This window comes from Saccopteryx bilineata, chromosome 3 (genome assembly GCF_036850765.1).
Source record: "Saccopteryx bilineata isolate mSacBil1 chromosome 3, mSacBil1_pri_phased_curated, whole genome shotgun sequence".
Lineage (NCBI taxonomy): Eukaryota > Metazoa > Chordata > Mammalia > Chiroptera > Emballonuridae > Saccopteryx > Saccopteryx bilineata.
In genome coordinates this window covers 69,243,185-69,256,103 of record NC_089492.1, presented here as the reverse complement: position 1 = coordinate 69,256,103, position 12,919 = coordinate 69,243,185, and the positions used below count along the sequence as shown (strand labels likewise).

Here is a 12,919-nt window from a genome sequence, read left to right as displayed (position 1 = left end):
CCCCTGGGTAGCTCTCCTCCAGGAGCCCGGCCTGTTCTCACTGGGCAGCTTTTCCTGCGGCCCGGGGTCCCACTCTCCGCCCAGAGATCGGAGGAGAAACTGGTTCCAGCCCCACTTCGATGGCCCGGCCCTCGGCCAGCACCGGCTGGCGGTGCAGAGCCAAGCCCTAAATCGCGCCTCCCCCGTGGCGTCCCCCACCCCACCCCCTCTAACAATGTCAGAAAAATGACAAGTCTTTTCTGTCCCGGTTTCCATCGGACCCTGCTATGGCTCCCGGGTGTCATTTTCTAGCCCCTTCTGAAAGTGCAGAGCGAGGACGAGGGCCGCCGGGTGAGCGGAGCCTCGGGGCGTCACTGTGCGCGACCCCTGCGCTAGGGCAAGCTTTCCCCCAATCCCGGGTGCCTCGCGCAGGGGCGGCCTCCCCCTGCGTCCTCCGGGGGGGGTTCGGTCTCCGGGATGCCACAGGTGGAGGGCGGGGCGTCCGGGCCTTCGCCCCCGCCCAGGCCTCTGCAGCCTCCTTCGCGGCACCCGAGCGTGCAGAGGGACAGCTGTCTGCCGCCTGCCTAGCCTGGCGCCCTTCCCGCCTGCGGCCTCGAAATCCCACTGCCCTAGCACCTTCCTTTAACCTCCCTCGGTGTGCTTCAAGCCTCGTCGTCTTCCTGGCTCATTTACACACTCCCTCCCTCAACCCCTCCCACTGCCCCATTCTGGAGCTCGGAACCTGCGCGCGTGGCTGCGCGGCTGCTACTGTAGCGCTGACCTGCCCCGGCAGCTGCGGAGCCGGTGCGGAGGCGAGGAAGGGCAGGGCGGGGGTGGGGGGAGAAGGAGCCGGGGGAGAGGCTGTGGGCTGGGGCAAACCGATCGTCGCAGGGCTAAGCAGAAGCAGCTGCTGGTAATAGGCGCCGCCGGGGAGGGAGCGGGTTTCCCAGACCCGGACGCGGCGGCGGCAGCGGGCGCTCAGGCGGGGAGAGCAACCGCGCGCAGGAGCGACCCGCAGCGGGGGCGCCAGCTCAGTGCGTACGCCTCAGTGCAGACCTACCCAACCTTCCTTAAGCCCCAGCAGCCCCAGAGGGCTTTCCTGAGTTCCCTCCTCACCAGGACGTGGTAAAATTCCCTGGCACTCACTTCTCCACCCGAAAGAACTCTCTCTTTTCCCCTACTCCAAGGGTGGTGTTAGATGGACGTTATTCAAAGCTTTGGAAGGTGGTAGAACAGTCGACCCCAGTAGAAGTCTCCTAGCCTCCTCCCCTGACACCTCGCGTCCTTGCAGAGGAGGCCAAGACTTGCCATTGTTTCCTAAGGTCAAGCAGCAAGGACGCGCTTCGCTCGAAAGTATCTCTTTGGTTATCTTTTCCCGTGTACTCCTGAGAAGTGAAATAAGAAAGTCATGCTGGCTACAGTTTCAGAAGCTTAAGATATTAGCTATGTTGGTTAATGCAAACATTTGAAAACTTAAGAAAATTAATAAGTATATGAAAATTCACGACCAGCCTTAACTGAATCTTATCTGTCACTTTATATCCGTCCATTATCCATCTAAATATAAAAAACTCGTGATTTGCTCTAGTTTGCATGAACCACAGGCATTCGGCATTTGTTTTTGTGTTTTATTCTGATATGTCCATGAATTGGCAATTGGCCTTCAAAACTTACTAAATACACATTTTTTAATTCTGGCAAAATAAAATTTAGCTCAACTTATTGCATTTATATTTTATGCAGTTTTGTTGTTGTTGTTGTTTTTCGTTGGGGGAAGGTTCTCTAAAGTTTCCCCACCCCCAGCCAACCCTACGTTAGAGAGTCCTGATTCCATACTTTGAAGACCTGGTTCCATACTTCAGTGATAATCTATTGATAAAATCTTTGCGGCCCCAGAATATAACCAATTTTGAATTTCTTTCTTTGGATGTTTACATCATGTAGAGTTTTCATTACAATCCTGTTAACAAGTTTTGTTTAATTCAAGATATGCTAGAAAAGAAAAACACAATTGAACTTTCTAATGAAGAGAATAATTTTTCTGAACGCTTCTCTTGATTGAAGTATCAGCAGTAGCACTTTCAGTTACCTCTGCTTTCCCCCAAAAAAATGTGTGTTCAGTTTGACTTATCAGATGACGCATCTGCAATGACAGAAGTTTGTCTTTGGGTTTTATTTCCAATAATACATGCTTTTAGTAAGTAGAAGGTACATTCTGAAGCGAAACCGTTTCCAGAAGTAAACCACTCTCTTTTGTGTATCTGTCTGCCTCTTTAACTCCTCCAAACATATCCTGAAAAGATGAAAAGATGCCTGATTCTTGAGGGCTTCAGATAACTCTGAATAAATGAAATTTGAATGTCCCATTGGAGGGAGCTTATGTGTTTCTGCACGTTGGATTTGGACAAAAGAACTGTTCAGAATCTTCGGGGGAAAATGATCTGCTTAGAAGCAGCCTCGGAAACAGCCTCTCCCCATGAGGTTCCCCGCCAAACCCCCGCCGCCGCTACTTGTACGTTTATGTCCGTAGACACGTCACTATTCAGAATGTTATTTTCCCTCTTCCACTTTTATTGGATAAGTGCGGCTGTGAAGGACCAAAAACAATATAGATTGGAAAAGGTTAAGGGAGATTCTCGAATTCTAAAGCTGTACCATAATTTCTAGTTTCACTTCTCTCTTCCTCACCTCCCCCACCCTCCTCTCCAATTTGCTGGACCACGTGTGCGGTTCTGCATCCCACAGTCTCTTCTCGAGTTTCTTATATAGTTTTGGGTTATTTCCCCCCTCTCAAGTAGTCAGAAAAATAATGCCGAGGGGGGAAAGGCCTGTAATCGAATTGCAGAACCACCAAGCAGAGAGACCAGACGCGCCTGCACAGTAGCAGCCATCCCGGGTCTCCGGGGCTTTTGGGAGCCAGGACCCAAATGTGCCAGCGTCCTAGGCTTCAGGAAAAAAGACGAATCTTAGGAAAGAAGCCAGACTCCCTCCCATAGAGTGAAATCGACAAAGAGAATCCTCCTACCTGAGGTGAATTTCGCTTAATTATCTGAATCGGGCTTAAGCTGTTTCACGGTCTGTGGTCCTGCTATTTCTCCCCACGTCGCCACAGCCCCGCGCGCGCCACCGCAGACTTTCTCAATCTCCTCGGTCTCTCTCCCGCCTCCTCCTCCCCATTCCTCTCCTCTCCTCTCCTTTCCTCTCCCCTCTTCTTTTCCTAGATCAATTTTCACATGAAATGATTTATACACGATTGATCTTTGCAGCCACGTTTTTAGTTGTTTCTTCAATGGTGAACACCCCTTTCCGAGACAAACGGGTTGATCAGCATTTCTAGCCCACGTTTAATTTTTAACCTCCATTCATGCCCCCTCTGTGCCTGGCCTCATTGGAAATCCACTTCCAACAGCACAGGTAATGGTAGGATATCTCCTATCTGACTGAACATAAGACTTCCCTGTGTTGCTGTAAGGACACCAAAACTTTATTGAATTAGTGACAAGACTGCTAGGAAATTTTACATAACTTCCAACATTAAAATTGCCATAAGTAGTCACACAGCAGTGACCACATGATCTTGTTTTCTTATATATGGAAGAATAACTCTTTTAATTCTCTTATCACCAGTAGTTTCCTTAGCTGATTGTGACATGATTTGAGTTTTCCTTTTGCATATATAAATAAAGTCTATGATTTGAGGGGAAATTTAGGCAAATTGTTTAGGTAAATTATTGAGCCAACAACTTACTTAAGGATCTACAACAAATTAAGAAAAATGAAATCCTGGGACAAGGATTTCAGAGTAAGATGGCCCTTAGCTGTCAACATGCTGTGTGTTCTGAAAACGAGTGATAAAATTTATCTGTTAGATTCCCTCCTTTCATACTCACCATAAACATATGGTTTGGTGCTCTGATTCAGTTAATATATGTCAAACTTTCTGTTAATGATGCAGAAAGCCATTCTCAGTTTTGTTACTTAAAAGTTAGCTTACGCTATAAAACATTTGTTGGCTAAAATAGAATACCCTACCAAAAGAAAGCAAGCAAACAAAATGTCTGGTGCTATGAGAGAAGCCACATAGAGGCAAAGAATAAAATAAAACAAAGGAAAAATATCAGACAAAAGCAAAAACAGAAACAAAAGAAGTCCACCCCAATTAGCAACTCAGCTCTCTGAATATCTAAAATTCAAGGACACATTAGGTTTTCATGACCAAGAATGGCTCTTCAGTACCTTGTGTTACATGTTAAGAAATAGCTACAATATTGGAAACATAATTTTCCTCACTGTAAATATTTTACGCTTATCAAACAAACAATGGATTGTTTGCTTTCTTTTTTCCACTACTCTTTGGCACTAATTTTAGCACTTAGATCGTGCTTGATTTGGCAGGCAAGGCAAAGCAGTTTGAAAATTATCTTTACAGTGACCTCTGGTATTATTCTTCGGGTTTATTGCTGGCCAATAGAGAGCTGATTGTTTTGTCTAAATGGGCCTCAATCCATAATCTATGCTTTTATGGAATAAGCTCTTTCCATTAATCTAAGAATTCTTATCCTTTCTGAAGTAAGGGTAAACCTGTTTATTTTTATTTTGCATGATGACAGAACTCACGACTTGGAATGAATTTTCTAAAATAGTTTAATAGTCATTTACAACTATAAACGAAAAGTCAACAGAAGTACTATCAGCTATCTGCCAAAAACACAGTCAGGAAATAACAAATGAGATTTAACCTCGATAAGAAAAAGTAGCATGTCTGGGGAAATAGAATCTAAAAGTTATAAACTTGAGGTCCAACTCCATACTGTTCATGAGTCACACTCCCCAAACTTTCTGTTCTCTTGGCCATTAGAGTTCACTTATGGAGCATGAAGACCTGTTCTAAACTATACTGGAAGAGCAATTCTGTTGCATATTTTTTTATAATTCACCTGTCATTTTATTCTTGGAGGAGAAGGTGCTATTTTAAAAATTACTCTAGTTGTGAGAAAGGAGAATAAATCTGATGCTTGTTTGTCATATGATATTATAGACATGCAAAAAGAACAATCAAACCATTGCTTTTGGGGTGGGGGATGGGACAAGTGACTGCCACATTGAGGAATCATATTTCCCCAAAGCACTTGTTAGATATCATCTCTTTATAAAGGTAAAGGCAACTCACAAGTGGATATGTTAATAAGAGAATGATCTGGATAAAAGCAAATTGGAAGCTCAAAGCTCCACCTATACAAATATTTGACAATGAAAAGCACATATATGCCAAGAGAGAAAAATAAAAGAAAAATTAGACAAGTTAGATTAAATATGCAGAAAGAGTGCATCTCAATGACTTTGAAAAATTCACCTAAAAGGGAAAGATCAACAGAACAGGTGGTATAAAAACAATTATTCAAATGTACAATAAAATTTACCATAGTAATTAATGGTAACACATAGGATGTGGATTAAACATCACTTGAAAATTCTTTACTTTAGAAATCTGGCCAAGAACCCTGGTGTTGCATGCCTTACCTGGTATCTCTTAAGCTACACTATGCATAAAGATGGCAGCAAACATGTTTGCTTTGGCCCAGATCCTCTCACTATGTACATCCAAAATCCCTGGTATAAGGAAAGACTATGATGATGTTCTTTAAAAGTCTTGATAGGAGAAAATGTATTTCCTAACATTAGTCAACAGCAGTTTAGAAAACTAGTCCTATTATAATAGGAAATTTGAGGTAGAAGTAAAAATTTATGGCTCATGTAATAAGTTCTGTTAAGTAAACTCGTCCCAGGTTTACCTTACACATTGTTTTAGGGAAGCAATAGCGAAGAAATCAACTTTCAGATGGCATGATATTACAGCAGACTAAAAAGCACATGCACTTTTTATAAAATATATAGGTCCTAGAATATAGGGACCATGTCTTCTGTCTTGTGATTAACTTTTCTTAATATTATTCTACTGGCTTCAATTAATGCCCCCTAGCCAGAGGCACTCAACACTGGAATTTAAATTTTTACCTGAAATTTTATTTTTGGAGGAAAGGGTACTCTTTTCAAAATTACTCAAGTTATGAGAAAGGAGACTAAACTAATGCTTGTTTGGCATATGATATTATAGAAATGTAAAAAGAACAATCAAGCCATTGCTCTTGAGGTGGGGTGGGGGGACAGTGACTCCTAACAAGTGATTCCTAACAGGGTGAAGTAGTTTAGCTAAGTGAAATTAGAAAGGCCAATGTTGGGGGAAAGTGACTGGTCCATTAGAAGTTTCTCTAAATGGTCCCTGTACATAGTCACACTTAGGGAGTTGGCTTTTTTCTTGGCTGCTCCCATGTGGTCCAGTCTTCTCCCGATGATGCTCAGGAGTCAATCTCCATCTAAACTAGTGGGCTAGACCTTCTCCCTCCTCCTTAAGGAAAACTCCCATTGGATGCATTTGAAAGTGTTTCTATATGAAATTACGTTGCCAAACTAAATAATAAAGGAATTTGGGAGAGAGAGGGAGAGAAAAAGCAAACATTTCTTTTGAACCAGGATTGGTCATAACATACCTTTGTCAGTGTAGGCAGAATACAACTGCTCAAAGAACTTCACAACTGTTGGGTTTTGCCCTCTGCTTTCTGTGGGTCTGTATTTGAGAGTTTGAATAGGACCCAGGTTTAATTGCACATTTTTGTCACTTGTCCTGGGTTTGTGTCATAAATCAGAGTATAACTGTACACTTAAACAATTTTTTGATCCTTCATATGCAAAAAAAAACCTTTGTCATTTCTTTATTGTACAAAATGCAGGTTAGGAGAGCTGTTAAGGTTAGCATTTTATGAAACGTAAGTGGCTAAATATTCTAAGTCCAGTTTAAACTAACGGATACATAATTGAGTCCTTATGGCATTTACTACATAGTTACTCACATGGAAATGCTACAAATATATCTATATATACACACCAATAGATGAATATAAAATCCCATAGATATTCTCAAGTGGATCATTATGAACATATATGTTTTATTGGGTCTTGGTTTGGTGTTGCAAGGAATATTTAATTTTTATTGAAAATTTTCTTCATACTTGCAATTCACATCCAATGAAAAACATTAAGTATATTTTATGTCAAAAATAAACCTGTCTTGGGTGGTACAGTGCATTTGCAGATTGTGACCCTATGCCCAGTCATGACTGTAAATCCACTTTGTGTGCCTGTGACTGATTTGGGACTTGGATTTCTGATTTGGCTGAGAGACGTGTAAAAACCTCAAGTAGTCAACAGCTCCCTATTGGCTGTGCATCTGAGGGGCTCAAGAACAATGTTTATTCCAGCAAGTGTCTGGGATACATTATACTCAATAAATTGGCTCCTGCTACTCTTGTTTTGGAGAATATGAAGAATTTGTATACTTTGCTAAAATAAATGTACTTTGCCCAAATAACAATTTTCCTTCATAGAAAATTTCAAACATGACTCTATATTCTGAACCTAACACTGCCAATGTTTTAAACACATGGCATTTCTGAAAGGGCAATAATAAAATAAATTATTCAATACCCTTAAATTCAGAAACTGGTTTAAAATTTAGAATATTATCTAAAGGCCTTCTAAATCTAGGTTACAAAGAGTTTAAGAAATAAAATGGTAGGACATTTGGCTTGAGAGTTGTTTTACATGTTTTTAAAGGAAATACCTGGTTCAAGGATCAAAAGACTCCTTGTATTAATACATTAAAATTTTTAGATTTTAAGTTATTTCTTAATTATAGAAACTGACTTAAAATACCATTTCCAAATAAATATTGTGCCTTTTGTCTTTGACAAGAGATATTCCATTGTCTTTGGTGTTCTTGGCAGACACATATTTGGTAGTTTTGTGTTATTGTTGCTCCCTTCAATAAAATTTTGATCACCTATGCTTTAAGGGACTCTGGATTTCTCAATTTTTTTATATGTGTGAATGGGTAGAAATAAAAAGCAGTGGATTCAAGAAGGCTAAGCTATCCTCACTAACTGGTTATTTGGTTAATATTTCTATTTGGACAAGATAATGCGGTCTTATTTGGGTTTATATAATTTACCAATGCATTGAGTTTTACGAGAAGTCCACTTCAATGGATATACGTGGTCTATTTTGGAAAAGTTTCTGGGTCTGCCTACATATAAACATCTAACAGTTTAAGATAAAAAATCAGTCTTTGTGTAGATTTCTGACAGTTTCCTGTGTATTGGTTTTGTCTTCCAATCTATAATCTGTGGTCTTTGAAGGTGAAGAGGTGAAGGATTAGGTCTCATTGTTCTGACTCTAACTTCACGGTATCTAGTACAAATCAACAGATAACTTGATGACTGATAGAGACAACAGCAAAGCCGGTGAATCTGGACGATTTTCAAAGAGGCTGTAGGATAATATGCATGCTCATGCCATGCTTTATACTTTCTGAGGCCCTTTTGCTTACATTATATCTCATTTGATGTCAATAATTGAGTGGGGGAGGGAAAAGGATTTCATTTAAGAGGGAAAGACAAGTGCAAACATTTGAATGCTCACGGAGAAGCAATGAGTCCTTATAAGAGCAAATCATCAAGGTATTTGCATATCTTTCACTGCTTGTGATTGGATTCCCTAAAATCAAGTAAGAGGAAGTTCCCAAAGAGGGGGCAGCTCGTATTACTGGCCTGTAATGGATGCTTCATCCCATGCTGAAATACTTTCCAGGCCAATCAAGATTCTCTGTAGACCCTATTAAGTCCGATGCAGAGGGACTTGGGGTTACAGAAAGTTCCCCCTACCCTCTCAAAAGGGTTCCACGATGCAAAGAAAGGCAAACAAATTTAGTAGAGAGGTTACAGGACTTTTAGTCCAGCCTTCCTGGCACGATTTTGGATAATCTATTTACCCCTCTTTGCCTCAGTTTCCCTAAATAGAAGAAGTTAGGTTACACAGCTTTAAGACCACTCATAAAAGTATTTGAATCCTGGATGTTTTAATATATTTCAGTCTGGTATCTTTATCATTTATATTCTCCTCCCCACAAGATAAAAATAATCACCCTGTCACTACACTTACCCTTCCGTTGGGGTCCACCTCATGCATACCTAACTTGGCCCAGTTAAAACAGCAAACCTACCACGCTCGATCTCCAGTTTAAACACTGCAATGGGCTCAGGAGTCCCAGTCTCCCCGCAGGGCCTGGGCAGCCGGCCGAGCTCCGCTCCACGGAGGGGCCCGAGGACGGTCTGGGGGTCCTGGGAAGAGGGCTCGGGTCGCCAGCGCCCGGCCGTCGTGTCGCTGTGCTCTCAGAACCGCGAGGAGGGCGCCCCTCAACTCGAAGGCACAGACGCATTTAAGAAGGAAAGAAAGAAAAAAAGCCACCGCTGGCTCGAATTTCTAGAAGCAAAAGCAGTTTTTGCCCTAAACACGGAGACAGACCCCCTCTTAGGACTGCCGCGGCTGTTACCCATTTTTAGTTTGTTTTTGGAAGAACCGGTTCCTCAGCCCCACGTCGTCAGACTTGGGACACCCGTAAGTCCAGCCACTGGGCCCCTGTCGCCGGCCACCCTCCCCTGGCGCGCTCTCCTGCCACCGCGCTCCCGCCCCGCCCGGGCTGCCTGCCGGCTTTGGCCTTCAGTTGGGTTGCGGTGACGAGGAGACTTTGTTGTGAAACTAAATCTGACCCTTTGGCTCTGAGGCAGGGCCGAGAGCCCGGGCCGCTGACGCCGCAGCCCCACCCGGGGCAGGAGGGCGGCGATCGAGCAGGGGCAGCAGCAGAGGGGGCGCAACGCCGTGGGCCGACCCCGGAGTGAGTGGGTCCGCCCGCACCCCGACCCGCCTGCGCCTCCAAGGCCGCCGGCTCTCACGGACACCGCCTCCAGGTACGCGAAGCCACCTGGATGGGCGCATGGGCGCGCGGCAATAATGGGAACTCGTAAGGCCAGCTGAGGTGACACGTGGAGGCGCCCCCTGGCCTGGCAGCCTTAGGACGCTGCACGCGGAGGGATGTGCCTGGGGCCGGTTTGTTTCCCTTTGGGGGAGGTGGTGACTGATTGAGACCTCGGAGGATACAGGGGGAGGTCATTGTGACCTTCCTCGATGTTGTGATTGCTGTCTTGGACGCGTACTTGCGCGTGAAGCTCCAGCCCTGCGAAGCATTTGGGGAGCAGTAGGGACAAGTAGATATTTATATTTACCACTTTCTAGCCCTGGGAGTTACTTCCTTTGGTCAAAGTGGGTTGGTTGCTTCCAATCAAAGAAGCAAGTTAAAAGAAGTAGCAGATGATTTGGAGAGGTCAAGCAGGGCGAGGCATTGTTATTTTTATGAATAATTAGGGAAACAATAAAAACTAAACGGGATCTTTGCTTTACCTTTGGTCAGGTTTAGGGGAGGTGGAATATTGCAGACAGTAGAAATTTTTTTTTTTAATATTAATTAAGACACACCCAACTTTTTTGTTGATAGTGGGATTGACTAATGCTAGCTGGCTAAGTCATCTCATAAAACTCAAGGCTTCCTGCAAAATTTGGGTGGGAGAAAGACTCAGACCTTTCAAGAAATGGGAATTCATATTTAAAAGAATCAGTCTCCAGTATCTGCTCAGCACAGAGGATCCAGGTTGTGAGGGAGAAGTGCAGGAATAACATAGGAGCAGAATGTTCATGTGAGGAGGGCATTCTTCCATTCTATTCAGAGACCCTACTGCCCTAACTGTCCTGTGTCTCTAGCTCTGAACTGTTCATTGAGCCAACACTGGGAGACGGGCCATGTACCAAGCATCTTGTTACATGGATAAAAATGGTTTCTTCCCTGAAGGTGCAGGACAATTGTGACCTAAAGTGACTATTATTCTGATGGGGAAAAGCACAGATGTACAAGATTCCTTGAAGGAGGGGATTGGTTGAGCCTGAAAGGCTATGCCAGGTACAGACTAGTGGTACCAGGGGCCTCTGGAAGGAGGCTGTCACAGTTGCAGGTGAACAAGAGAAACCTGAGATGCAGAAGAGGTATGCAAGGATGGTAGCTAGGGCTTCGATGTCAGACCAAACGAACCAAATGAGACTTGTTCCCTACCTAGGAGAGAACAAATTCTAAGCTTCACAACTTGGGACATGCGGAGACCTTGGAGAGAAAGCAGACAAAAAAAAAAAAAAAAAAAAAAAAAAGGAACTATAAGAAGATCTATTAGTGGGATTATTAAACCTATGAAAAGGTCAAAAGATAATTAAAGAGAGGGAGCACTATAATAACAATATTGTTTTACTAATTGCTATCTTAGTAACCTAAATGCAGCTCCTAAAATAGTCTTTAAGCAATTGATTTACATGATAATTTTGGGGTGTAAATACTAGAGGCAATGAAGCATATTGCAGCATAGTTTTATATCCTTTTATTCTTTACAAAATTCTTGTCATTTGCTCAACCACATTTATTTATTTGTCTGTTTGTTTGTTTATTTTGACAGAGACACAGAGAGAGTCAGAGATAAGGACAGACAGACAGGAAGGGAGAGAGATGAGAAGCATCAATTCTTTGTTGCAGGTCCTTAGTTGTTCATTGATAGCTTTCTCACATGTGCCTTGACCCTAGGGCAGGGGTGGGGCACAGCACTACAGCAGAGTGATTGACCGCTTGCTCAAGCCGGTGACTTTGGGCTCAAGCTGGTGAGCTGATGTTCAAGCTGGATGAGCCCAGCCTCAACCAAGCTGGTGACCTCAGGGTTTCAGCCTGGGTCCTCCATGTCCCAATCCGATGCTCCATCCACTGCTCCACTGCCTGGTCAGACACTCAACCACATTTATTGAACATGTACTATGTGTGTAAGGCTCATTTTTAATCATCTTTATTCTAGTAGATGGTATTAACATCATTGTATAGGTGAAGAAATAGGCCCAGAGAAATTAATTTTCCCAGGACTACAGAGTTGGTAAGTGCCAGAGTTACCAACTAAAATCCCTACTCTCCTGCCCTGTCCTCAGTAGTCTTTTTCACGATCCTTGGACTCATCAGGGCTGGCTCTAGTTTTGGCTTTCTGCTCTTTACAATTTATATGAGTGACTTGAAAGAAGAAAGCTGAAGTAATGGTTTTTAGGTTGGTGTGTTACAGAAAGCCAGGCATCTCAGTTATTGGCTTACAGAAGTAGTCAAAGAAAATCAGAGTGAGCTTGACTGACAGGCAGAAACTAACAAAGTGAGAATTTCACAAGGATGAGTCAATTCCTCAAACATAGAACAGAGGGAGTATGACTTGAAAACAAGTCATTTGCCAAAGAGATTGTGAATCCTTAAGCTCAGTAACTGCCAGTGGTGTTCAGATCCCAGAGGTCACTGACTAACGGACACATCCTGTGAGGAGAGAGTTAAGAACTCAGTTTTAAAAAGATGTTTTGGTTCTAGAAAGGACAGCCCTTAGGGGATGTCATCATAACCTTAAATGCTCAAGGACTATTTTGTATAAGAGGATATCGAAGCGTGTTTATATTGCTGCAGAATGAAAACTGAACCTAGAGAAGATGAGTCTATTTCAGCTCCATATAAGGGAAAGCCTCCTAAAGGTTAAACCATCCGGCTATGGACCAAATGGTTTGCCAAGCTGAATGTCTATCACCAGAGGTATTCATGCAAAAGCAGGTTGAGTATCTGTCAAGGATGTTTTTGGATGATCCCTGCTCTAGAAATTTGGATTCTGTCACTTTCTACTGCAGTGGCCCCATCACAATATCCATGGCTGATAGGTTCTGGTCTAATTACCTCACCCATTAACAGTTTTCTCATTGAACTGAAGAGAAACAGACTTCTTAAACTTTTCTAGTTTTTCATTAATGTAACTTGACCTTTGATTTTAAGGAAAGAGTAAAATTCAAAGAAAGCCTGTCAGAAACCTTTTCTGACAGCTTAACGCTTTCTCCATTAGTATCTTTATTGTCTGTATTTTGGCCTTGGCGACTGCAGACCTGCAGT

At 43.0% G+C, this 12,919-nt stretch overlaps 1 protein-coding gene across 7 annotated transcripts in view; it reads left to right on the top strand.

The window, feature by feature from the left end:
* Nucleotides 1-2,947: 2,947 nt before the first annotated feature.
* The window catches only part of EYA1 (EYA transcriptional coactivator and phosphatase 1), a 333,576-nt gene continuing 323,604 nt past the window's right edge, over nucleotides 2,948-12,919 (top strand). For 3 of the 7 annotated variants that reach the window (XM_066266302.1, XM_066266300.1, XM_066266296.1), the window contains exon 1: nucleotides 9,640-9,839. The gene's annotated coding sequence lies outside the window, so the exon portion shown is untranslated. Of the gene's footprint in view, nucleotides 3,010-9,637; nucleotides 9,840-12,919 lie in introns of those variants that run through there. The other 4 variants (XM_066266303.1, XM_066266299.1, XM_066266297.1 and 1 more) reach the window with 3 other exon arrangements.